Source organism: Bos grunniens, chromosome 10, assembly GCF_055505025.1.
Source record: "Bos grunniens cultivar Pamir isolate PY7600 chromosome 10, Bosgru_T2T1.0, whole genome shotgun sequence".
NCBI classification, from domain to species: domain Eukaryota; kingdom Metazoa; phylum Chordata; class Mammalia; order Artiodactyla; family Bovidae; genus Bos; species Bos grunniens.
In genome coordinates, this window is record NC_141174.1 from 99,907,908 (window position 1) to 99,934,364 (window position 26,457).

The 26,457-nt window shown below is 40.7% G+C and overlaps 1 protein-coding gene across 1 annotated transcript in view; it reads right to left on the reverse strand.

The window, feature by feature from the left end:
• The window catches only part of YTHDC2 (YTH N6-methyladenosine RNA binding protein C2), a 235,940-nt gene that overhangs the window by 179,577 nt on the left and 29,906 nt on the right, over positions 1-26,457 (reverse strand). The window contains exons 2-5 of the mRNA XM_086323296.1: positions 16,465-16,516; positions 15,251-15,312; positions 10,721-10,887; positions 9,867-10,269 (exon numbers count right to left, since the gene is read on the reverse strand). The gene's annotated coding sequence lies outside the window, so the exon portion shown is untranslated. The remainder of the gene's footprint in view (positions 1-9,866; positions 10,270-10,720; positions 10,888-15,250; positions 15,313-16,464; positions 16,517-26,457) is intronic.

Below are 26,457 nucleotides of genomic sequence, written 5' to 3' on the forward strand. Positions count from 1 at the left end.
TAAATCCAGAAATATACTTATTAGCCATTAATGGAAAAGTAAAGCATCCTCCTTTGCTATACAATTGGATATCAAGCTTCACCTGTTGGAAGAGATGGAATCCATTTACAGCTATGAGCATAATATAAAAAGAGAATGTACCTAGAGACAAAGACTTTCAGCTATGAATTTATTTAAAAGTTTCTCAATCTGTTCATCAAAATGTAAGCAACTGAGACTTAGAGTTTGTACCTTTTTTTCCAACTTCTATTTATCCAGAATGTTTAGAAGGTAAGGTTACTTAGCTTACGATAACACTATATTATAAGGTTCTTGTATTGCATTATACAATACAATAATCTCCAAACAAAGTTCCTCCTCCTCCTCCTGGTACAATCTGCCTACATTCCCAGCCACTGTGAAGTGAGTTCACCAGAAGTTTAATGGAAGTACTATAGGCTATTTGTAGGTCTGATCCATAAAACTCCAACAGACCATCCTCTGTGCTCTTATCCTTCATCAGCTTAATGAAAATAAATACAATGACTTTGAAAATTACATGGTAAAGATGGTAGAGCCATAAGACACAGAGAGCCTGGGTCTCTGCATCAAGGCTCTTAGGAAAGCAGTCAATCAGCTATGCACAGGTCTGACGGGGTTCACTCTTCATTCCTGGCATGTGGCAGTTTTCCTTTTCTGGGCTCTGCTGTGATATAAAAGTTCTGAACTCTACTTCATTCAGCATTTCTATATAACTGCATTAAGAGAACATTACACATTAGTTAGCTCAATCTACCATGTCCCTGGAATGAGAACTATATTAATATGTGTGTATTATTAGTGCTCTGGTAAGTATGGAATCAAGATTGCCGGGAGAAATATCAATAACCTCAGATATGCAGATGACACCACCCTTATGGCAGAAAGTGAAGAGGAACTCAAAAGTCTCTTGATGAAGGTGAAAGAGGAGCATGAAAAAGTTGGCTTAAAACTCAACATTCAGAAAACGAAGATCATGGCATCTGGTCCCATCACTTCACGGGAAATAGATGGGGAAACAGTGGAAACAGTGTCAGACTTTATTTTTTGGGCTCCAAAATCACTGCAGATGGTGACTGCAGCCATGAAATTAAAAGACGCTTACTCCTTGGAAGGAAAGTTATGACCAACCTAGACAGCATATTAAAAAGCAAAGACATTACTTTGCCAACAAAAGTTCATCTAGTCAAGGCTATGGTTTTTCCTGTGGTCATGTATGGATGTGAGAGTTGGACTGTGAAGAAGGCTGAGAGCTGAAGAATTGATGCTTTTGAACTGTGGTGTTGGAGAAGACTCTTGAGAGTCCCTTGGACTGCAAGGAGATCCAACCAGTCCATTCTGAAGGAGATCAGCCCTGGGATTTCTTTGGAAGGAATGATGCTAAAGCTGAAACTCCAGTACTTTGGCCACCTCATGCGAAGAGTTGACTCATTGGAAAAGACCCTGATGCTGGGAGGGATTGGGGGCAGGAGGAGAAGGGGACGACAGAGGATGAGATGGCTGGATGGCATCACTGACTAGATGGACGTGGGTTTGGGTGAACTCCGGGAGTTGGTGATGGACAGGGAGGCCTGGCGTGCTGCAATTCATGGGGTCACAATGAATCGGACATGACTGAGTGACTGAACTGAACTGAACTGAATTGAAGTAGCAAGACTGATAATTGAGGTAGTTTGGGATCTTGCAGTGCCTCTTGTCATAATGATAACATATCATATTTCACTGCATCTATTACAATTGACTCTGCTTGATTGTTGGATGACTTGGGTTTCCTACCCTCACAAACATCTGGGGATTGGCCTGATCACAAAAAGAGTTTACACTTTGTGTGCCCCTCTTGGGGGAAGGGGATATCTCTAACTGGAGCACAATATATTCAAGTGATCTGACCAAACTCTCTGAGTAGGATGCAATCTTTAAAAATTGTACTATTACTTGTTAACCTGCAAGAGAGAGGGAAATTGCATAAGAAATAGCGTAGACACATAGAAGAAAGGAGAGAATGCATAGTGGTAGAGCAAAAGAATTGTTCTTAGAGGTAGCTGCAATCATAGTATAGCTGGAAGGTAGACATTGTAGATTCACCATCTACTAGCTGGGTAACCTTCGGCAAGTTACCAAACTTCTCTAAATATCAGTTTTCATATCAGTGAATACAGAATGATAATATTAGCTACCTTGTAAATTGTTATTTGGGTGAGACAACACAGGTAAATTACTTTAAATGCAGCCTGGAAGAAAATAAGTACTAAATATATGCTAAATATTATTATTTAAAATTATGCTAGAAGTGAAGGGGAGCAAAATGGCAAAAGTGGCTGGTTGCTGGAAGCACCTGAAAAGGCATCTTTCCAGCCCTCTTTGGCACTCAAGCCTGTTATTATCTAATCATTCACCAACTCTGACTTAGCTGACTCTGGACTCTCAAGTCCAGTCCTTGCTGTGAAGTTGAGAGCCATGAAAACCCACAGGTCATGGGGCAGACCTGGGCCAACTCTCCCCTCTGAGGTCCTCCATACCACAATGGTCACCAGGGCTCACTATCAACCAGCCGCCACCACCACTTTTTGATAGACTCAAAACCCTTATGATTCCATCTCCAGTGCCAGTATCAAGGCTCAGATACACACAAATGTGCTCCTGAGTTCCTTAGATAACTTACAGAAGCCACTTTGAAAAGATCCAGCCCTTGGCTTTGAAGACCATCTTTTTATCTTTTAATAGATGCTGTTCTAAAGGAAATGGCAACCCACTCCAGTATTCTTGCCTGGAGAATCCCAGGGACGGGGGAGCCTGGTGGGCTGCCATCTATGGGGTCACACAGAGTTGGACACGACTGAAGTGACTTAGCAGCAGCAGTTCTAATGAAACTTGGTCACTGGTACCTTTAAGTACATAGTTGGTCCTCAATAAGTGAGAGCTATTACTGGCACCAGTTTCTTTAGTCACTATGCTATTTACTTAAGGTCTTTATCTACATTTTCATATGATTTCAAACATCCTGACATTTTGTGTTTGGCCCAAACTCCATGAGGTTTTAAATTTTTAACACAAATGAGATTTATGAGTCACTTTCCAGCAGAATCTGCAGCCTTTAGCATCTCTAGTGTAAGAGAAATGACCCATAACAAGATACAAAATTGAAAAGGAACAAGCAATCAGTTTCAGAAGAAGCTGCAGAAGTATAATAAATGAAGGAGAAGAGAGTTTCTGGTATTACAAGAAATGGGGTATTTGGAGAAATGAGATCCTGGGAGTAGCATTACTTATGTCTCAGTAGACATTCTCTGCAATATTATCCTGTGGCCTTGGCTGGCTTCTGTCCTTCCGTTAATCCACTGGGTGGTCTTGGCTTGACAGAGATCATGACCATCTCCCATACACACTTCTTTGTTCTCGTCTCTCTTGGGCAGGCCCATTACATTAGAGAACGTAGAAAAGCAGAGTTGGAAACTGATCTCTGGACTGACAAGAGCAATCTGAACCATCTCATCTTTTTCTATTCTTATTAAATCAATCACAAGCACAAACATTCGCCCACATTCTTTGGAGCTCAAAGACAAGGAGCCAGACCAGAAGGAAATGAGGCCAAGGCCATAGGAAGATATTGTCCCATCTTTTCTCAGTTTTCTCTGGTCTTTGAGTTTTGAGTGTGAGCCATAAAGAGAGATGGACTCTATTTACTACCCACGGAAGGGCCGTGGGTAGGAAGGGGCCTTTGTCAACAAAATAAACTAGACAAACTCTTATTCAGTGATCCATCCAAAACTCTGGGATTTGTGACCAGCCTCACCCCATCTCCTTGACTTGATGGTAAGGCAGCTGAGCTCCAGTCAATGACACCCAAATTGCCATTAATGTGAAAGATTCAATTCTAGTGCTTAGAAACTGACAGTACTGAGAAACTATCATCCTAAACATTTCACAGTGACTTCCTGGTATACCACGATTGACATCATGATATGTCTTCACATGACTTAATAGTATGGTATTATCCTTACATCCATATTGATACTCGTGATTCAGTTCTTATTATGAGGTCTTAAGGGATAAAGATATTCTCTTGATTAATAATGCTGGGCTAGAACTGACCTTTTCAAATCCACTTTTATTCTAGTCATTGCTGCCGTGATACAGACAGAGGATACCTGGAATAAAACCCACTCTGGCTGAGTGCACAAAGGTCTTTGAACACATATTTAGTTCTAGTTTGGACAAAGATATGAAGAAGAAAATAGCCCCCTCTTGTTTCCACCAGCAGTCCCCCACATCACTGCCTTCAACACGGTTTCAAACAAGGGCTTTCCTCCCTTATTGAAAAGGCAATTAAGTAGAGCTTCACCAGAGAGGCCCGTACTTTGATTCTGGAACTATTACTTGAGCTTCTTTCTGTAGCATCCATCCTTGGACAATGAATGAACTAAGATTAATTTCTAGCTTACACAATGTCCCTTGCACAAGAATATGTTTGCACTCTAGAATATTGACACTGGCAAATCAAGCCAGACTTTTGGCAGGTTTCTTGGATAAACACTGCCAAGCTGGCTAACTTCCTATTCTAGTCTTTTTTGGAAAATACCTAGAACACTTTCCAAGAAATTAGTTTAGGTCAGTCAGAGTTTATTCTGGATAATACTGTTGGTTGTTGCATAAGAATCTAAGTCAGGATCGACTCCCTTTCAGACCCAAATCAGTTAATACTGATATATCACATGGGCTTTTTTGCTCAGAAGGTAATACAAGTTATATTTCCAAGAGACTCAAATTGGCCATGATCTCACTACTGACGCTGAGGCTTTGAGGGGACACTGATAATAAGAGAAACAGTACTCTCCAAATAATTTGGAAAGCTAAGGATTTCTCTGTGTCCACTCCTTTCCTGTATGGTGGAAGCAAGTATTCTAGTGGGGAAGACCACAAGAGGTCAATGGCTGAGTTTGAACCTGGTTCTCACAGTTACTAGCTGATTATAGGAGCTAGATCAGTGGGATACAGTGTTCTGTGGACCAAAGTTCATGTCCAGTTTCAACAAAGCTAAGGCTACTTGAAACTTCAGTTCATCATAAAATGGATGTTCCTAGTCTAACAACAATTTAATTATTTTGATAATTTTGATATCAAAGTTTTTAGTTGACAAAATTTTTTAAATTGGACATTATGTTCGAGAATCAATAATTTCCCAGTAATGTCAGTTACTGGACTGATTCTATGGTCATTATGCTGTAAATTTGTAATGGAAAGTAGTCACTTTCCACTTAGGTTAACTGAGGAACAATATTTACAGTTCTTCTAGACTCAGAGACTGCTGATAGTGATATTGTCATTGAGGATTTAATTTTATTTTTTCTACTTAGCAGTAATTTACTAAGGTAAAGAATTATCATATACCAGAAGATATAATTTTGATGAAACAATGCCACACACTGAAGCTTTGTGCACTGCTTTAAGAAAGTGCTTTCTATTTTTTAAAAAACAACTTAAAATTATTCTACATAAAATTAATGATTTTCACAGTCATAATGAGCTATCACACAATTTTACAGACTTTTCAAATTTCAACATGTAAACACATAAGTAGATTTTCTCTTTGTGTCTAGGATGCTTCCCTATATTTTGAAAGTGAATATTCAGTTATTGATAATAAACTCAACTAGTGTGTCCTGTTTAACTGTCATTACACAGATTAGATATTATTATACCTTGATGGTTCATATTATTGTTTATCAGAAATATTTCCAGAAATGTTAAAAAGCTTGAAGGTCTTCCAAAGGCTAAGGTTGAAGACCAACTCAAAGAGAAAATTTTGGTCAAATCTTTAGATTGAAATTAAGCTATGTAAGGCTGGGCAGGTTTTTTATCTTTTGAAGCTTTCTCTTCTTCATCTGAGAAAGTGGGACATCACTCCTTCTCTCCACTTCTTGCTTGACTGTTGCAAAGATAAGTAAGTGTTAGTCACTCAGTTGTGTCCAACTCTTCGTGACCCCATGGACTGTAGCCCACCAGGCTCCTCTGTCAATGGAATTCTCCAGGCAGGAATACTGGAGTGGGTTGCCATTTCCTTCTCCACGGGATCTTCCCAACCCAGGGATGGAACCCTGATCACTTGCATTGCAGGCAGATTCTTTACCCTCTGAGCCACCAGGGAAACCCTGGTGCTACACAATAAATGTGTAAGTTCTTATAAATTAAAGGTAAGTGCTAGACAATAAATGTATAAGTCCTTAAATGTTTATGTATACAAAATGTGCTATTCTGATTTATTTCAGAAACGCCAGCACATCTTCTGTCACACAAGCATAAGAACAAGGGCTGCGTGTTGGTGTAATTGATGCTTGTAGATGCTTTTTCCTCAAAATCTCCTTGCCAGGAACCCATCATTAAGCCACTTTTTGTAGTGCCGACTGTGTTACTTTCTTCCCCAGACACAACCCACTTCCGGCTCTGACTGCTTCATGCTGGGTCTGTATAATTAACCTCAGTAGCGCTCTGTCTCGGGGCCACTCTTTACCATTCTGTCCAGAACACCAGGGCCAGGTTCATCTTCCAACAGATTTTTATCGTATCACCTTCAACTCAAATTCTGCTCCCCCACTGCTTAGATAAAGTCTGAACTGTCTTCAAAGTCCTTCCTAATTTGGTTCCAGCCTGCACATAGAATCTTACTACTTTCTTTCCTGGTCGGTATGAGCCAATCAGATATTTTGTTTCCCCTTCACATGATTTTTTGCTTTTCTGAGTCAACATCTCTCTTTATACTGTGTCTTTGACATAAAATGCCCTTTCTCCTTTCCTCTGGACAGAAATCTTGCCGGTCAATTCACCTCATTCTCAGAGCTTGTATTTATATATAACCCATGTGTGTATTCATATGTGCGCAAGTACATATCTATAAATTTCACTTCATTCCAACTACATAAATAATACAGGCTCTTTTAAAAAATTAATATATAAAGCTATGAGGAAGAAAATAAAATTTATTGGACTCAATCTTAAGGCAACCACTATGAATATTCCAGTGACTTTCTTGTACTTCTATTTGTACAAATATATGTATATATTTGAAAAGATAGTGAAGTCGCTCAGTCATGTCCGACTCTTCCCAACACCATGGACTGTAGTCTGTCAGGCTCCTTTGTTCACTGGGATTATCCAGGCAGGAATACTGGAGTGGGTTGCCATTTTCTTCTTCAGGAGATCTTCCCAACCCAGGGATCAAACCCGGGTCTCCCACATTGCAAGCAGACTCTTTACTCTTGAGCCACAAGGGAAGCCTAATGTATATTTAGCTCAGTATATAATAAGATTATACCTGCTTATCATATTCACTTTTAGGTGTAAATAATGATTTGTTTTTGTTTTATTGCACAGCTTCCTCCTTATCCTCTTTTTCCACCATTTCCTCTAACAAACTCAGCTCAGGTAACTGATGTTAAAAACTTGCTGTATATTTTCCTTGATAACAAAACTTGATGTATATGTTATTCATCCTATGTGTACTATATGTTATAAGTCAATGTTTAAAGTAGTCTCATATTATAAATGTATAATGAAAATTCTTCCACTTAACACAGAACTAATGCATTAAAACTTATATCTATTTTCTTTGTTCACAAGCCACAGATAAATATAATCTTATATAAATGCATGCTTATTCTCATAGTTACCCTTTTTTTACCATCTTTATTTGCTTTCTTTTTTTCTCTATCTTCCTTTATTTGAGGTGTGGGCATTCATTCTCTTCCTCTAATTCATCCTTTTTGATGGCTGCATAATATTACATATACACATATCTCTCTCTATTTTACTAGCTACCTGTCGAAGGCTATCCATTTTGTTTCCAGTTTTTTGGTACCAAGATAATACTACAGTGAGCATGTATGTGTATGGTTTGTGTGTAGTGTGTGTGTGTGTGTGTGTGAATTCTTGATTTTAATTTGATATATTAGATTTCCAAGTCAAAAGAAATACATATTTCTGACTTTAATTGATATTAACAAGTTGCTTTCCAAAAGGCTGTAGAATTCATATTTTCATTAGCAATGCATCTTTATACATTTATCTGAGTCTTATCTGAGAATTAATGTGATTCTTTTACTGCCATTTTAATTTGCATTTTCACAACTACTATAGACTTCCTTTTTAGTGAATTGCCTATTTCTATCATTTGCTCACATTTAAATTTCGTTGTCTTTTTCTAACTAGTATGTAAAAGCAATTTGTGTATTACTGTAGAAGGCAGCCTTCCAGAAAGGATCCCAGTGACTCTGCATGCTAGTATTCATGCTCTTACGTAATCCCCTCCTCTGAGTGTGGGCTCTGTCTAGTGATTTACTTCTAAAGATTAGTATACAGCAAAAGTGACAGGATGCCACTTCTGTGATTATGTCACAGAGACCATGACTTCCATTTTGCTCATACTCTTTCTGTGGCTCTTTTATGTGCTTTCTCTGATGGAGAGGGCCACCTGGCATGGAACTAAGGTCGCCTCCAGCCAAAGACCCGTGAGAAGCTGAGGCCCTTATTCCAATATTCCTCAAGGAAATAAATGCTGCAAACATTAATATAAGCTTGGCAGCAGATTCTTCCCCATTCAAGCCTTCAAATGAGACTGCAGCCTGGCTAACATCTTGACTGCAATCTTGTGAGGGACCCTAAAGCCGAGGACGCAGTTCATTTGTGCCTGGATTCCTGACCCATGGGCTTCCCTGATAGCTCAGCTGGTAAAAAATCCACCTGCAATGCAGGAGACCATGGTTTGATTCCTGGGTCAAAAAGATCCACTGGAGAAGGGATAGGCTACACACTCCAGTATTCTTGGGCTTCCCTTGTGGCTCAGCTGGTAAAGAATCCCCCTGCAACGCAGGAGACCTGGGTTTGATCCCTGGGTTGGAAAGATCCCCTGGAGAAGGGAATGGCTACCCACTCCAGTATTCTGGCCTGGAGAATTCCAAGGACTATATAGTCTATGGGGTTGCAAAGAGTTGGACATGACAGAGTGAGTTTTACTTTCACTTCTGGATCCACAGAAACTGTGAATAACAAAGGTGTATTGTTTTAAGCTGCTAAGTTTGGGGGTTATTTATTTTGCAGAATTAGATAACTAATACAATTACATATGCTAAATTTGGGGGGGCTATATATTGCAAATATGTTTCCTGATCTTGTGTTTATTGATTTTGTTTATGACATCTTTTTCTTAAACATCTATTTTTTCTTATGACATCTATTAAGTTAATACAGGATTAAACTTTTTACATAATTTATTATGTCTATTCTTTTCTTGGCTTTTAGACTTGACAGAGTATTAGGGTTGGGATAGGATTAGATTTAGGGTTATTAGGTCACTCCAACTCTCTAAGGATGGAAATAAACATGTTAGCTACAGATTTTCTTTTAAACATGTTTTAGAGTTCTTTCTTCTGGATTTTATGTTGGCAAAAAGTTTCCCAGTTTCCCAGTTCTTGCTTTCTTCTTTAATTTTTAAAAAATAAGGTAACATCTTTAGGTACAATTATTAGATAATAAATCACTCTCTCTTGGAAAACAATATTACTTTCTGTGCTGTAGGCAATCACAGCAAATATTGGGGGTTAAGTTGTAAAGTCAAAAAGGAAAGTGATAATCATGTTTTTTTCAAAGTAATTCTAGAGAATTTCTTAAATTGAACATAGACTGCATGTGGTTTGGCATAAAAGTTCCTCTAAGATAAAACACACAATAACATACAGGATATAACACAGTGTAAACATGCAAAATATAATCCTACAGGGTATTAAATTATGGGATAGTAAGATAAGAAGAAGGATGCATTTAACAAAGCAGGAGGAACAATGATGGTGAATACTCACCATGCATCCTGGGTATTCTTGCCCAGCTCTGATAGTAATAACGTTGATCACCATGATGACTGATGCTGACAACAAAGATGAGTTCACTGTCTGTGAGATGAGATTTGAGATGATAAAGATTGGTGTAGTACACACTCCAGGGATTCATTTTCTTCCTCCTGGACAACACTATTGTAGGTCATGTGAGCAGTGAAGAGACTGGCAGGCAGAATTGCTCTTAAGATTTAAATTGTTATTTTCTCAGCTCTCACTTTTCTTCTTGCTCTCTCTTTAGTAGCTCATCTATAATTAATTTCATGGAAGTCAGACACACATTTATGCTTTTCCCCTGTATGTGGTATAAGCAGTTCAGCTGACTCCAAGCGATAGTCAGTTGACAGATTTCAGTGTCGGTGACAACATCCTGCAAAATGGAAGAAAAAAGTTCATCTGTGGTGTTCACACTTGGAGGAGAATTTGCTTGTTTTATTTTGTTTGGTTTCAATTTCTATTCAGTAGGAGGAAAACCAATTTATACTTTATGGTTATAATACATGGAAATCTGGATTAACTGATATGATATTTCTACAGCAACTTACTCCAGGGTTTTTTTTCACTTCTTACAAATTGACATGCTAGGTTACTGCTCGGGTGAACTGAGGTTGGGGAAATGGTCAGTGTAAGTTCTCTGAGATACTGAGACATGATGTGGAAGATAAAACCAATGGAACATCTCACTTTCATGGGAGGAGGGTCTCATTTTCAAATGCAAGGTGCAAAGTAGGAAAGGGATGCGAATAAGATCATCTGTACCATTTTTCTAGACCACATAAAATGTGTTAATATACAACATTGTTTTTCTCTTTCTGACTTACTTCACTCTATGATGCTGTCTAAGTCCATCCACATCTCTACAAATGATCGTTTCATTCTTTTTATGGCTGAGTAATATTCCATGTGTATATGTCTCACATCTTCTTTATCCATTCCTCTGTTGATGGACGTTTAAGTTGCTTCCATGTCCTGGCTACTGTAAGTAGTGCTGCAGTGAAAGAGAAAACAAATGTATGAACACCAGTGGGGGGAAGGGGCAGGGTGTGATGGACTGGGATGTACTGGGATTGACATATGTACACTGTTGATACTATGGATAAAGCAGATAACTCATGAGAACCTCCTGTCTAGCTCAGGGAACCCTACTCAATGCTCTGTGGAGAACTAAATGGGAAGAAAATCCCCCAAATGGGAAGGAAATCCAAAAAAGAGGGGATCCACACACACATATATATGTATAGCTGATTCACTTTGCCATTCAGCAGAAACACTGTAAAGCAACTACACCCCAATTAAAAAGCAATTTTTTACAAAAAGAAAGGGATGTGAGAGCATCCCAGTGTAGAGATTTGGAGAGCTCCAATTTGATGAGATAGGTAAGGGAGTCAGAAGTGTGGGGGGAGTTTTGAGGGGAAAATTGGAATATGAGTTGACTAGGGAAACAGAGAAGATGGACAGGCTGTTCCACTCCAAGCTCCCAGCTGAAGATGAGGACCATATTTCCATGGAGACTATCATCTGCCCAGTTGGGGGATACTTTCTCTAGTAGTGTAGCAGCCTGGATTTAGGACTGGGAAGGCCTTCATTTCAGGAAAAATATTTAGGAAGGACAAAGCAGAAACCTGAAGAGAGAACAAACTTGCAAATACTAAGGTGTTAATACACAAAGGTAAGATTGACTAAAAAGTGAGAAGTATATGTCCCTAAGGCAGTGGGACCAGGCCCTCATGTTGAGGCCCTGGGGATCCTGACTATGTGGAGCCCAGTGATCATGAAGCTGCAAGTATTCGTGTCATCAACGAAAGCTTAATGTGGAGTCGATCATTCTTACAGTCTATTGTCAACATTCTATTGGAAATGTTAGTTGGGAATTTTTATGACCCCACATAGAAGTTCCTGTTCTACTTTTTGCACACAGGGAAGGCTAAGCCACAAGCTGACTTGATGAGAAAGAGTCCTATTTCCTCGTGGGAATAGAGGGGCCTCTAATAGTGGTCCACTTCCACTTTCCGCAGATTTTTAACAGGTTAAGTCAAGCTTCAAGCAAATTCTCAGGGAACAGAGCCATAGTTGTGTGACTCACCCAAGAAAAAACTTATGCCAGGCATTCTAGAGCAGATGTCTTACCCCAGCCAATGGGCAGTATATTTTCAGTCAAGATTTAGAAAAGACATGCGAAGAAGACCTCTGCTTCTCTGGGTCACACAACACAAAGGTTAATAAACATCTTTGCTTTTAATAGACGGCATGGGAGAACAGGAAACCAAGCACTGGCTTTAGTTTTTGACATTTACTTTCTATGGGATTTCCAGGAAATTCCTGCACTTAGAGGCTGAATGTTGCAACAACTTTCTTAGACTCTAAAGTCTCTCTCCCAGAAATAACCAGTGTCTCCCACTGGTTGTAGACAATGAGATAGTCTTTCCTAAGACACAGTGCTTGTCTTTCCTAAGACACAGTGCTTGGCACATAATAGCATTCAGTAAAAGCTGACTCTTGCATGGGCCTGTTTATCTTCTGTAAAATGCAGTTCTTAGGTTCATATCTTTTCCACCTCTGGAATTCTAAGATTCTGCAATGGAAACAATTTTTGGTTATTGTACCATACCTAGGATAAGCAGTCATTTTCTGGAAAAATATAGGTAGCAATAGTTTTGGCTTTGCATGTCAGACAGCCTTCATCATGACTACCCACTCTGGCACTGCAACATGGAAGCGGCCATAGACAACACTTAAAAGAACAGGCGTGGCTGTCTTCCAGCAAAACATTATTTACAAAACTAGAGCCATGGCCTAGATTCGGCCCACAGGAAATAATGTGTTGACCTCTGTTTCATAGAATAAAAAATGTGGACTAAAGAAGTGAAAAGCAATTTTTGATGGAAAAAAAGTACACAGGAAATCATGTACTGCAAAACTGTATAAGCTTATGGTACATTTAACTCAAAAACTTTTTTTTGTAATGAGCATATGAAAGAAAGCAGATGTTCTACAACAAAGGTGGATAATAGAAATACAATAAACAGAGTCAGACACAACTTAGCAACTAAACCACCAAACAGCTCTCACAAACTTAAACATTTATAAATATTTTACTGGCATAAATATGGAAAATAAGTGAAATGGAAAACAATGGCCCAGAAATTCCCTTTTGCTACAAGTTGAGAGAAGGCAAGAAGATAGCAATCATGCAAATAGCATGAGAGGCCCAGATTGTAGCTAAAAGCTAATGTTGCATTTGATTCCGTAATTAAGGAGACAGTTATGCATTAAACTGGCTCAAACACTTGCAGGGTGATTGCTCAACCTTCTAATCACATTCAATCTGATCTGGTCGTCTGAATATTACAATGACTGGATTGAGGGCTGTTTTCCTTATGAAGTTGGTTCAATGACTAGCAACCAGTCCTTCATGGTATCTGGAAATCTTAACAAGGAATATCAAACTGTATGATAAGCCCAACTTGAAGTTATGTCAAGGAAAGAAAAAGAAGAAAAATACAATGAATAAAGAAAAAGAGATAAGCAAGGCACAAAGGAAGAAATACTAGTGGAGCACCAGCAAAGAGTAGGGTCCAGATGACTCATAGAGACATTCAGTGCAGGGGTATTGTGAGAAATCGCTGCCTGTAGCAACCACTATGCATCTCCCTGGCCCCGCTACAGATGTCTGCGTGTCACAACCGCCTTTTCCTCCCTGCCAGGTCTCCCCTAGGTGGTTCTCTTAACTAGAGTTTATTCATCTAAAAAAGAGCAAACAGGATAATATTTGAGCAAATAATTGACTCACAGTATTTTTCCATCTTCTCATTTCAAGCCTTCTAACACTTTGCTTGCATCAGGGATTTTGCACACCAGAAAACTTGACATCAAAGGCCTTTTTGGCTTTTTGTGAAAGCTCAACCCCTCTGAAGAAATTGTGCCAGGTGTCCCAGAGAGGAAAGAGAGACAAGATGGTGACTTTCAAGGTGAAGAGAGATTTCCCAAAATGGTACTAGAGGGTCAGCACCTCTCTAATGTGGGGCTCACCCGCTGCTCCTTGACAGAAGCTTGGGGAGAGAACAGGCCCAAGGATGATAGCGGACAGCATCTGGGAAAGGTGGCCCTCAGCCGAAGGGGCTCCTTCCCCAGCTCCAGGGAGAACCAGAGGATGGCCTCAGGGGCCAATGGCCCCAGCTGGGCTGAAACAACACACATCACGGCAGCAGCCAGCAAGGAACCTGTGGCCCATGACCAGAGGGACAAACCTGTGTCCTTGAGCAATATGTTAAGTTCCTTTGCCCAGGTCCTGAAAGTAGGGAGTCCCAATAATGATTGAAATTGTATTTCCCTCCAGCCTTGATGGAGGAGGGCTCAGGGCAGATTTAAGCTGATTTAAAGATATGAAGAAACAATGATTCCTGCAAAATATCATCTGTGGGCTGATATTCATACACCAACAAATGTTTGGGAATGGGGGGAGGCGGGAAAGAAGAGGGGCTTATGTTCCACTTGGCACAGTCTCTGATGCAGAACTAGCAAGCTTCCTGAGGTACTTATTAGGTGTGTGGGGGCAGTGTGACCGCAGTGGCTGGGAAAGAGCAGAGGGGTGCTTTATAAATCCTGCAGCGGGTAAATGAATGCCCAGAAAAACAGAGAGTGGGTGGAGTAACATAATTGAAAACAGCTGAACTGCGAAGTGGGCCTAATTTTTTTCTGAACTAAGAATGAGTAAAATGTCTTTTCAAGAACTGGGTATAAAAATGGAACCAGGAGATAAAGAAAACCCACTATATTTAGTTGTTCACACACACACACACAGTTAATATAGTAGCCCGGCGATGCATTAAGAAAATCTCCTCTGGTACTTGTCATAGCTTGCCTAGTTGTGTGATGATCCAGCCCTTGGAGATGGGGTAACAAAAGGCCTCCTGACCTAAGAGCCTGTGGGCCCGTCTGATGGGAAAGCATAACCCCTCAGAGGGCTCAAAAGGGCTTCTGGCTGCAAAGGCTGTGCCTTTTGGAGAAAAGCACATGGAGTGGAAGGGCGGAGGGCGCCTCTGCCCCAGCAGGCCAGGTTGGCTGGGGCAGCCCTGGGCTAGGCTTGTGCTGTGGGCTAGTCTCACACCTACTTTCTCATCCACCTCTTCTTTCAGGGAGATCAAAGGGATACAGGTAGTGAGTCACCAGGTTAATCAACAATTGGTGTTATCTTCAACATTGTATAAAATACTCCACTCATACTCTGAGTAAGAAGTAATTCCTGCCAAGCAAGTGGTCCAGCAGTCATTCAAATTCTGGATCCAGAACTCACTGACTCCCCTGCTCTTTGTTCCTCGGCTTTCTACAAGCACAGCAGTGATGGCTCTTACCTGCACTCCTTGGGTGTGGCACCAGCTGCGCGCCTCCATCAGTGGCACTGAGCCCTTGTGACCTGTTAATGACATGCAGGGTCAATGATAATTCATTTTTTTTAAAACTTTACAAATTGTATTAGTTTTGCCAAATATCAAAATGAATCCGCCACAGGTATACATGTGTTCCCCATCCTGAACCCTCCACCCTCCTCCCTCCCCATACCATCCCTCTGGGTTGTCCCAGAGCGCCAGCCCCAAGCATCCAGTATCGTGCATCAAACCTGGACTAGCAACTCATTTCATACATGATATTATACATGTTTCAATGCCATCCTCCCAAATCTTCCCACCCTCTCCCTCTCCAACAGAGTCCATAAGACTGTTCTATACATCAGTGTCTCTTTTGCATAATTCATTTTTAAATGTCACATAAAGAAAGGAGGGAATCACATAAAGGCGAAAAATAGTTTCTCTAGAAACAACAATTAAGAAGGTCTAATACTTAGCACCCTAGAAATACAATTTTACTTGTTGTTATGTTGATATACCCATTCTTAAGGCCCAGTTCTGGGATGGGGTGTCCAGTAGGTTGGGCAGGCTTTGAAAAGAGGGATCCAGACAAAGCCACTGATTCACTTTTATAAAATTACATGAATTAAATAATAATAGGAGAAAATAGCCATAAAGATGAGAAAACAACAAAATGCTTTTTTATTCTATTTGAAAAATTACAATTAGTACACAAGAATTAGCCACTATATGCAAATACTGTTATTACATTTTCTCTTTCCTTATGCACACATTCTAATTTTTTTCCCTACAAAAATTGATTGCCATGTTTGTGGTCTTGAAATCACTGTGGTTTCTGAAATCCTGTTCAGAAGAAGCAATACATTTTCCTATTTGTGCAGTCTGAGCCAAGCAAAAACAAAGGAACTAAGTCAAATTATTCCATTTCCTTTTTTATAAAATATACTGGAAAATTAGCAAAATGCCATAGATATGGTCTACCCTTTGTTCACTGGTTTAATCACTCAGTCAATAAGCATTTAATGAGCGTCTAATACATCTTAGGCACTGGGAAAGCAGAAGTCAATCAAACATTGGTTCCTGCCCACATGAAGCTGAATTTAGTAGAGTTGGTGGACAGATCAACAAAGAATTGGAATAATATTTTGAAATACTATGAGAAGTCTTTTTCTTTCTCAGAAAATCTTTTTTTTTTTTACCTTGTGATTCTTTCACCATTTATCCAGACCAAGAGATGAAGGTTGACTGCCCCTAAAGAAAAGACACAAAAGGATCCAGTCAGAACAGAGCCCAATTTCTGGCTGAGAATATAAAAAGCAAGCCTTGAAAGCTTTGAGTTCTAAGAGCCTGGCGCTTAGGGGAGGAGAGAAGCTGGGGGGTAGCTTTTGTTGTATTTATTTATTTATTTTTGAATGCTAAAACCTTGGTTCTGACTCAATAGAGTAAAGCCCGAAAGACTAGCCAGTTTTTTTTACCAAAAGCCAGAGAGTGGGACAAAATGCATGATGACAAGAACAACTTTCCAGCCTCAGAGGAGACAAGGCCTTTTCTAAGAAGGAGCTTTGAAAGGATGGAGAAAAGAGAACTACCCTGTTGAGATGCAAATGCGGGGTCTGCTAAAACCACTGCCGGGGGTGGAGGCTGTGGGAGGGAGCTTCTAGGAGCCCTTAGGGGGCTGCCCCACTTTTTTCCTGCTGGCCTTCTCTTTGATCATTGCTCATGCTCAACTACTTGTTAAGTCTTTTTAATATTGCCCTTACACTATAGAATTTGGGTGGTTTTATCCAGGGGTGTTAGAGAATATGACCCACAGTTTTGAAAGAACTCCAGTGAGGATGAAGAGGAAGGACAGGAGGAGAAAAGACCAGAGACGCGCAGAGACTCTTAGAGGCCGCTGCCAGGGCACCAGGAGGGAGCAGTGGTCCAGAAGGCCAGCAGCACCACCCTGCTTTCCGCTGTCCCCTTCTGAAGGAGGCCAGGGAGGGGAAGGATCAGGACTGTGCCCAGGGTTCCAGCACATGTCTGGGTGGTGCCATCACCAGTAGACTATGAAGGAGTAGGAGTAGGTCAAGGAATTCAGTTTTCATCCAAGCAGGTCATGAAATCTCAAGAAATCCTTGAGAACTCAGAGAAATGTGAACTGGTTGATAGTGTGGGAAGTGAGGAAGACCTGAAGCTAGTGGAACAAATGGACCCACTGTGCTTAGTAATGAATTGTGATGCCCCTCGGGGAGGTGTCTCTGGGGTTCCATTGGAGGCTCTGCCCTTGGCCTATATTTTTCAAGAACTTGGATGTAGACACCAAAGACATACTCATCCAGAGAGTGTAGGATGCAAATTCTGAAGAAATAGCTATTATGATAAATGATAAAATGAAAAATTCAGAAGGCTGAAGCAAGTGTTTGAAAATAACAGGATGACACTGAACAGAATAAATAGAAAGTCCTGTGTTTAGGTTTAAAGTAAAGTGACGAGGCCACTTAGAAAATGTGAAGCCCGGCTTGGCAGCATTTGCTCTGAACAATGACATGAGGGTTTTAGTTGTCCTCAAGATGTTGTGAAAAAACAGCATGATGCTGCCACTTAAAGGCAGCTCCATCTCTATGTGGGATGAGTTGCAGTTGAGAAGATCTACTTCGTAGCAAGATGCCTCAGTTGTCCCAAACTAACATCTTTTTTTGAGAAGTTTAAAAGAGTATCAAATTAAAAACTGAGGTTTTTGGCCACCCATTCCAAAAATGAGAGGCAGGGACCAGCTCTTCACTTGGTAATTTTATATCCCTGATTGAGTCATCCAGAGACAGCTAGTGGTGGTGGTTTAGTCCCCAAGTTACGTCCGTCTCTTTTGAGACCCCATGGTCTGTAGCTAGTCGGGCTCTTCTGTCCGTGGGATGTTCCACACAAGGATACTGGAGTGGGTTGCCATTTCCATCTCCAGGGGATCTTCCCGACCCTGGGATCGACCCCCCATCTCCCGCATTGGCAGGTGGGTTTTTTACCGCTGAGGCACCGGGGAAGCCAGAGACAGCGAGTGCTCACTGACTGTCCATGTGCTGACACTTTCCAGAGGACTTTCACGTGAGCCAGAGACTTGTCACTGAGTTCTGGTAGTTAAGAATGAGAGCAGAAGGGATACGGCTCTTCTGACCTAGGATCTGAGCAGTCAGTGTGCGTTCTCCATCCGTCTCCTGCCCTGCAGGATGCCCCTGGAGTCTCATAGTGAGATGTTCGCAGCAAAAGATGGAGAGAGCCTGGACTCTTGAGTCACTGGATGACAGACAGCCGTGCTGACCCACATACTTCACATGACTAAAACATAAACCTTTGCGTTTGTCAAGCTCCTGGATTTAGGAGTGTGTCCGCTGCTGCCGCCGACATAACCTAATCCTAATAGTGCTTACCCTTGAGCATCCCTGGTCTCTGCCTAAGTGTGTCGGTGGTGCAGAACCATTATGCTCCTCTTCAGCGAACTTTCAGGAACCTCACCCTGGAGTCCAGCTCAGAGCACTTTGATGGATAAATGCTATAGTCACATACAAAAGGAATGGGTAATGTGGCTGGAGGAAACCATTTTTTAATCTATATAATGTATATTTCAAGGAAAGTTTGTTTATTCTAAGACATAAAGACATTCATTCATGAAATTCAATATATCTCTTGACTTTTCCCATCTAACGTTTTTATATAGGGTAAGGGTTTTGACTAGATGCCAGCCTGGGTCCCTTTCAGTTCTATGAAGTAAAGCTGAAATAATGTAAGAACTAGAGGAAATCTAGGAGTGTATCTAACTGTACTAATGCCAGATTTTATAGATAAGGAAACTGAGCCCGACGAAGGTTAAGATATTTGTTCCAGACCCCTTAAATCTCTGGATTTCATTTTCACTTCTCTTTCTAGTACATTGCCTTAAAAGTATGGTACTTTAAAATGAACAAGCCAACAATAACAAAAAGCTCTGATCCTTTTTACCTTAAAGGTGAACTAATTCCTTTATCTGGGATCCCTTTAATCTATATGACTCCATGATGAGGGAAGGAAATGTCTCCTTAGTATCAAAGAGAAGGAATAGAGACTGGCAGATGGAAGAAGGGAATTGTGAACATAATTTCAGGAACTACACATACCTTTCTTGGCCTCAAACTCCTGACCTTTTTTTTTTTTTCCTGCAAGCCCTCCTCCTACTACAAGTAGACACATACTGCAAAATCAGCATAGAACAGAGTCCTTACCTTTTTCTCCTTCCACTTTAAATTTATCTAGTGCACTGATATTTTTTTAGTTCAATTCAATTATAAAAATTATACTTATTATTTCAACCTCAAAATATTCTTATTTCAAGTTTCTTTCCATATTCTCCACCACCTAGTTTTAACCTTCTGGTGAGAAGCTGAAAACAAAGGGAATCTGCCAAATTATTAGAATAATTACTCCTAGCATGAGAGCATCCAGGAGCTGGTATTGACAATTGCCAAACTCTACATCTCTCACGGTCTCTGGTCAGCTCCATCATGGACAGTTGGGGCCCAGCCTGTCCTTACTATGTTGGGGATTGCATTTCTCAGTGCCATTTTCTTCCTCTAACCTTGTAAATACTTGTCACTTCAATTGGAAATCCCATGGAATGACCAGTGAGTCACTGTGTTCCCTTCTGCAGTTGGCCTAGGTTTAGGAAGGCTAAAGATCTCATGATTCACCTTGGCTTGATTTCATGAGAAATCAGGGGAGTGGTCTTGCGTTTTTGCCATTCCCATCCATTCTCTGATTCTCCCTAAGACCCCTTCCCCACTCCAGTAACACTGCCTGTAACCATCCAGGAGGAAGGAAATTCCAGGCTCCCCTTTAGGTCACTTGCCCACATTTCACCAGAAAAGACATAGAAGACTTGAGTTCAGTTCAATCAGTCACTCAATTGTGTCTGGCTCTTTGCGACCCCATGGACTGCAGCACATCACATCTCCTTGTCCATCACCAATTCCCAGAGTTTACTCAAACTCATGTCCATTGAGTTGGTGGTGCCATCCAACCATCTCATCCACTGTTGTTCCCTTCTCCTCCCACCTTCAATCTTTCCCAGCATCAGGGTCTTTTCAAATGAGTCAGTTCTTCGCATCAGGTGGCCAAAGTATTGGAGTTTCAGCTTCAGCATCAATTCTTCCAATGAATATTCAGGACTGATTTCCTTTAGGATGAACTGGTTAGAACTCCTTGCAGTCCAAGGGACTCTCAAGAGTCTCCTCCAAAACCACAGTTCAAAAGCATTATTTCTTCAGTGCTCAGATTTCTTTATAGTCCAACTCTCACATCCATACATGACTACTGGAAAAACCATCGCCTTGACTAGATTGGACCTTTGTTGGCAAAGTAATGTTTCTGTTTTTTAATATGCTGGGCTGGATGAAGCACAAGCTGGAATCAAGATTGCCGGGAGAAATATCAATAACCTCAGATATGCAGATGACACCACCCTTATGGAAGAAAGTGAAGAGGAACTAAAAAGCCTCTTGATGAAAGTGAAAGAGGAGAGTGAAAAAGTTGGCTTAAAGCTCAACTTTCAGAAAACTAAGATCATGGCATCTGGTCCCATCACTTCATGGGAAATAGATGGGGAAACAGTGGAAAGAGTGTTAGACTTTATTTTTCTGGGCTCCAAAATCACTGCAGATGGTAACTGCAGCCATGAAATTAAAAGACGCTTACTCCTTGGAAGAAAAGTTATGACCAACCTAGATAACATATTGAAAAGCAGAGATATTACTTTGCCAACAAAGGTCCGTCTAGTCAAGGCTATGGTTTTTCCTGTGGTCATGTATGGATGTGAGAGTTGGACTGTGAAGAAAGCTGAGCACTGAAGAATTGATGCTTTTGAACTGTGGTGTTGGAGAAGACTCTTGAGAGTCCCTTGGACTGCAAGGAGATTCAACCAGTCCATTCTGAAGGAGATCAGCCCTGGGATTTCTTTGGAAGAAATGATGCTAAAGCTGAAACTCCAGTACTTTGGCCACCTCATGAGAAGAGTTGATTCATTGGAAAAGACTCTGATGCTGGGAGGGATTGGGGGCAGGAGGAGAAGGGGACGACAGAGGATGAGATGGCTGGATGGCATCACTGACTCGATGGACGTGAGTTTGAGTGAACTCCAGGAGTTGGTGATGGACAGGGAGGCCTGGTGTGCTGCGATTCATGGGGTCGCAAAGAGTCGGACACGACTGAGCGACTGAACTGAACTGGGGTTAGTCATAACTTTTCTTCCAAGGAGTAAGCATCTTTTAGCTGCAGTCACTATCTGCAGTGATTTTGGAGCCCCCAAAAATAAAGTCAGTAACTGTTTCCCCAGGTATTTGCCATGAAGTGATGGGACCAGATGTCATCATCTTAGTTTTCTGAATGTTGAGCTATAAGCCAACTTTTTCACTCTCCTCTTTCACTTTCATCAAGAGCTTCTTTAGTTCTTCTTCACTTTCTGCCATAAGGGTAGTGTCATCTGCATATCTGAGGTTATTGATATTCTCTCGGCAATCTTGATTCCAGCTTGTGCTTCGTCCAGCCCAACATTTCTCATGATGTACTCTGCATATAAGTTAAATAAACAGAGTGACAATATGCAGCCTTGATGTACTCCTTTTCCTATTTGGAACCAGTCCATTGTTTCATGCCCAGTTCTAACTGTTGCTTCCTGACCTGCATACAGATTTTTCAAGAGGCAGGTCAGGTGGTCTGGTATTCCCATCTCTTTAAGAATTTTCCACAGTTTGTGGTAATCCACACAGTGAAAGGCTTTGCCATAGTCAATAAGGCAGAAATAGAAGACTTCAGCCTTTGGGAAAGCAGATGGGAGCTGAAATCCCCCTCTTTTCACATCAGATTTCTGACCACTTCAGTAATAAGAGTCTACTATCACCTACTGTTTGCCAACCGCTTTTCAAATACTCTACATACTTGACCTCAGAAGGACTCTAATGAGGTAGGAATTCTAAAGAAAGTGACTTCTTGTTTTACAAACTCTGAGATGGCAATGTGGGGAATGCTGCTTGAGGTTCTGCTGAGGCGTGTCATCTCACCATCAGGAGTTGGGGTGAGGGAGGCAGTGTCCAGTTTCTTTGGTTCTCAGTTGAGAACTGTCTCCACAATTGCCCATTACTGCCAGTCAGCAATCTTGAAAAAACAGCAAAGGGTTTTGTTCTATATACCACATTCTTACGCTACAACTAGCATGCTGCTTGCCACAGGGGAGTAATAGGAGTGCACCTGTGCCTGTATGTGAATGCATGCGTTTACAGCACTTCATTGTGCTTTTTAACTAAGACAGTAACAGAGACTATAGCAACAAATTCAAGCAACACAGAAATATAACAATTTTCTTTTAGTTAATTGCCTCATCCCCTGACATCTAATCACTTTCATTAGTTTGCGGTGTGTATGTCTATGTACACAATTTTTTTTTATACTGTGTATACAAACATAAAATATTTGCTTTGATTTTCATAAAATAGGATTATACTATATATGTACATATATACTATGTATTTTATATACATAATAAATATGTAATATATTTCTGAGTCCTTTTTTCAGTTTAACATACTATATGTCTATACATTCAGATCCAACTCATCTTTTTGGTGGTCCTGGAATATTCCTTGGTGTGAATGTTCTATGATTTATTTGTCCACTTCTCTATTTCTAGCATTTAGTTTATCTCCAGTTTTGGGCTGTTACACACACACACACCTCACACACACACCTTTCCCTCTAAAGGCAGAGCTTTTCTGAAACAGAATCTTGTATGTGGGACTGCTTGGTTGGAAAATGTGCTTATTTTAAATTTAATAAATTCTACCAAATTCTCTTTTGAAATGGTCACACCTATTAACAAAATGTAAAGGGCTTTATCTTTTTATTCTATATATCATCAAAAACTTACTCAATTTTTGCCAACTTAACCAGAAAAAAAAAAAGAACTATTGTTTTAATTTCAATTACTATCACTGTTAGTGAGTTTGGGCATTTTTCAAATGTTATTGTCTCTGTAATTTCTTCTCTAAAATGCCTCTTATCATTTGTTCATTTTTTCCCCTTTCATCTTTCTATATACTGTTTAGGAGGAGCTTTTTAGCTCTGATGGATGTTAACTCTTTGTCTTTTCTATGTGTTGCAAATATTTTCCCACAGTCTTCATTTGACTTTTAAATTTGTTCATGTGAGCTGATTTTGCCAAGTAGAAGTTTTGACTTTTTAACTATTCCAATCTGTCAACCTTTTCCTTTATGGTTTCCGGGCCTCCTGTGGGCCTCAGAAAGCTCTCCCCACTCCCCATTAGTGAAAATATGGAGAATGTGCTTACTTAGAGCATGAGATGGTCCAACTCAGAGGCAACAGCAACAGAATTGATAGGATGCCAAGGAAAATCACCCTGAACCCTGTGAGGAATCTGCCGAGCCCACATTTCCCCTCCACTGTACTTTTCCAGCCTGTGGTTATTTGTTCTGCCTCTAGGCAGCCCTGACTTTCCACCAAGTTCGCCCCCTTCCTCCCTCATGCAGAGAGCTGTTTGGTTTTCTGTCTTTGCTCTTGTTTTCCAGACTGTTATCTAAAGTAAGCGGGGCTCCATTTACCTGTAGGTCTCCCCACTTGGGATTGGATGCAACATTACCAACAACATTTGCATCTTTCTGCACCCCCTTCTTGCTTACCCCTGCCCCCTTCCTTGAATGAGCGAGGAAAGCAGCCAAAAGCAGATGCTTGACACATCTGCCCTGGGTTGGCTCAGTTCCAGTGGGAAAGTTTGATGTTGCAAGCTTTTAATAGCCACTCCATTTCCCTGACTTACAATCACACAGGCTTCCTTGACTTCCTTCTAATTCATTAAGGACAAAGAAAGCAAGCTGAGTTTGCTCTGCTTGGGTCCTGGGGGAACCAGCCCCAGGCCGGCAGATGACATAAGAGCCTTTGTCCTGGGCCCCTTTCTCTGCCGCAACTGCCTCTTCCTGCCTCCCAGCTACCTTTTCTCTCTTGGCTCACTGGGCACAAGTGCTATTAAGTTTCTCTCCCTTGTGGGGTCAACCACAAGCCAACATCAAGGGTTATCATAAGAGGATTTTTGCCCCATCACAGTCTCTGTCAGAATCCAACATCAGTTATATCCATTTCTTAAATATTCTGAGTAAATGTAGTATGCCTGTGTGCAAATGCAGCTTCTAAGACAAGCTCTCCAGCTGCCCATCACAAATACATCTTAGCCTTCCATACCTGAACTCCTCCTGTGCAGATATCTAGCACCCTGGCCCTCTCCTTAACTTTTCCAGGTTGGGACGTGGGGGTGAGGGGGGGGGGTTGCAGTGAGGATGAGTGTAGGGACGGAGGATTCAGTTCAAGGGCTAGGATTCCAAGTTTCAGTCCTCAAAGCCTGGGAGGCATGCAGCCCACGGGGACCTCTGGACCCACTGCATGGGAGGGCACTTCCTCCTGGCCTCTGCCCCAGAGGAGCACTGCTTCCAGGGACACTGCTGGTGAGCAATGCAGAGCAAGAGATGGAGGGTGCTTTCAGCTTTTTATTTTGTCTTGATTATTCATATTTTCTGACTTTTTCCTCCCGAAATTCTAAATATTGTTTCTAATAAAACACAGTTTTATTCTAAATTCAAAAATATATTATCCTCAGAGAAGCTCTCAAAACTTCCAGGAAGACTTTAAAGGAAGCTACACAGACATTTAAACGAGTTTGCAAGTCCTCCAACACCTGGGAAGCTCTGGCTAAATGTCAGAGCTTGATAACAACTGTTATCATTATCAGTATTATTATTACTACTATTATCCTGGAAAAGCAATATTTTTAGGGTAAGAGTAGGGTTAACATTGACTGATGAGCACGGAACTGATTCTAGGGTTCGGGGTGCTTCTTAGGGACCATGAAATCTGTTCAAGTTTGCACGTTTATGTTTGGGAGCCATATGAGTTTTTCATCTAGTAAGTTTTCCAGCAGCATGGCTTCTGATATTTTGATGTTTTTCCCTGTGGTCTGGGTTATAGACAAATAATTCAGGGGGAGAAAAAAGAATCTTTCTAAACATAAAACACTGGAGAGAGACTAGAAAAATCAAGAGAACTGGGAAGAGACCAGAAGACTGACTTCCTAGCTGATACTGAAGCAAAAAAAAAAAAAAAAAAAAAGATCATTGGTCTATTGACTCCTGAGAGGCATACTTACCATCCATAATTCTGGTTTTAGATATTCTGTCCCTTTACTTCAACAAATACAGTCAAAGGTTCTGATATTTACATTAGAAAACATGACCCTCGCACATCTCCTTAAACACCAGGAAACTTCCAAAGGACGCATGATTTCCTCTGTTCAACAATGCATTGTAAATCTTATACACCCAAATCTTTTGAAGTTTCCTTTCACCAAAAGGAGGAAGGCAGCAGCATTCAGTGGCACACAAGTTGTTGAAAATGCATTTCAACCAGAGGATGCCATTGCGGCTGTGGCTTCATGCCTCAAGCTCACACACAGGGCTTCTGCTGTTTGGGGTGCCAGAAACCCTGCTAGGGATCCAAGTTTTCAAGGCTAATGAAGATGATTTAGATGTGATGTCTGAAAAAACCATGTGGCATAAAGCCTTTCCTGTATGAAATCCTGGCACAGCTGCTCAGTAAAATGTGAGTGGGTGGGAATGAGGGGGTGTGAGAAGGCACGATGCCATCAGGCAGAGCTGGCCATAAAGAAGGAGTCTGAGAGTCCAACTCCATTTTTTGTCTTAACTTTATCAATCTCATCTTTTTTTTTTTAAAGCTCTATTTTTAAAACTTGGTGATTCATACAATAAAGCATGCCTCTATGCCGAAGTAGTAATATTTACTTTTAAAATGTGGAATTTAAGATAACTGTATTAACAAGAGAACATAATTAATGGGACAAATGGCTGTTGATCACCTAGTTAATCAAATAAACTTGAACCTTGGGAGAAAAATTGGGAGATTGTGATGCAATTATTCCAAGAAAAATTAATTATTCATTAATTTTCATGAAGTACCAGGAAAACCTGAATAATTCCTGAAGGAACATTGGAGAACATACATATTCATTGCTCATGAGTTTAATGTAAATATTTATCAGTCATGAAGAACCTAGAATCTACCAAAAGAAAAAGATGTATAGCCTTTTACCTTACAATCTTTGCTCTTAAACCTAACCT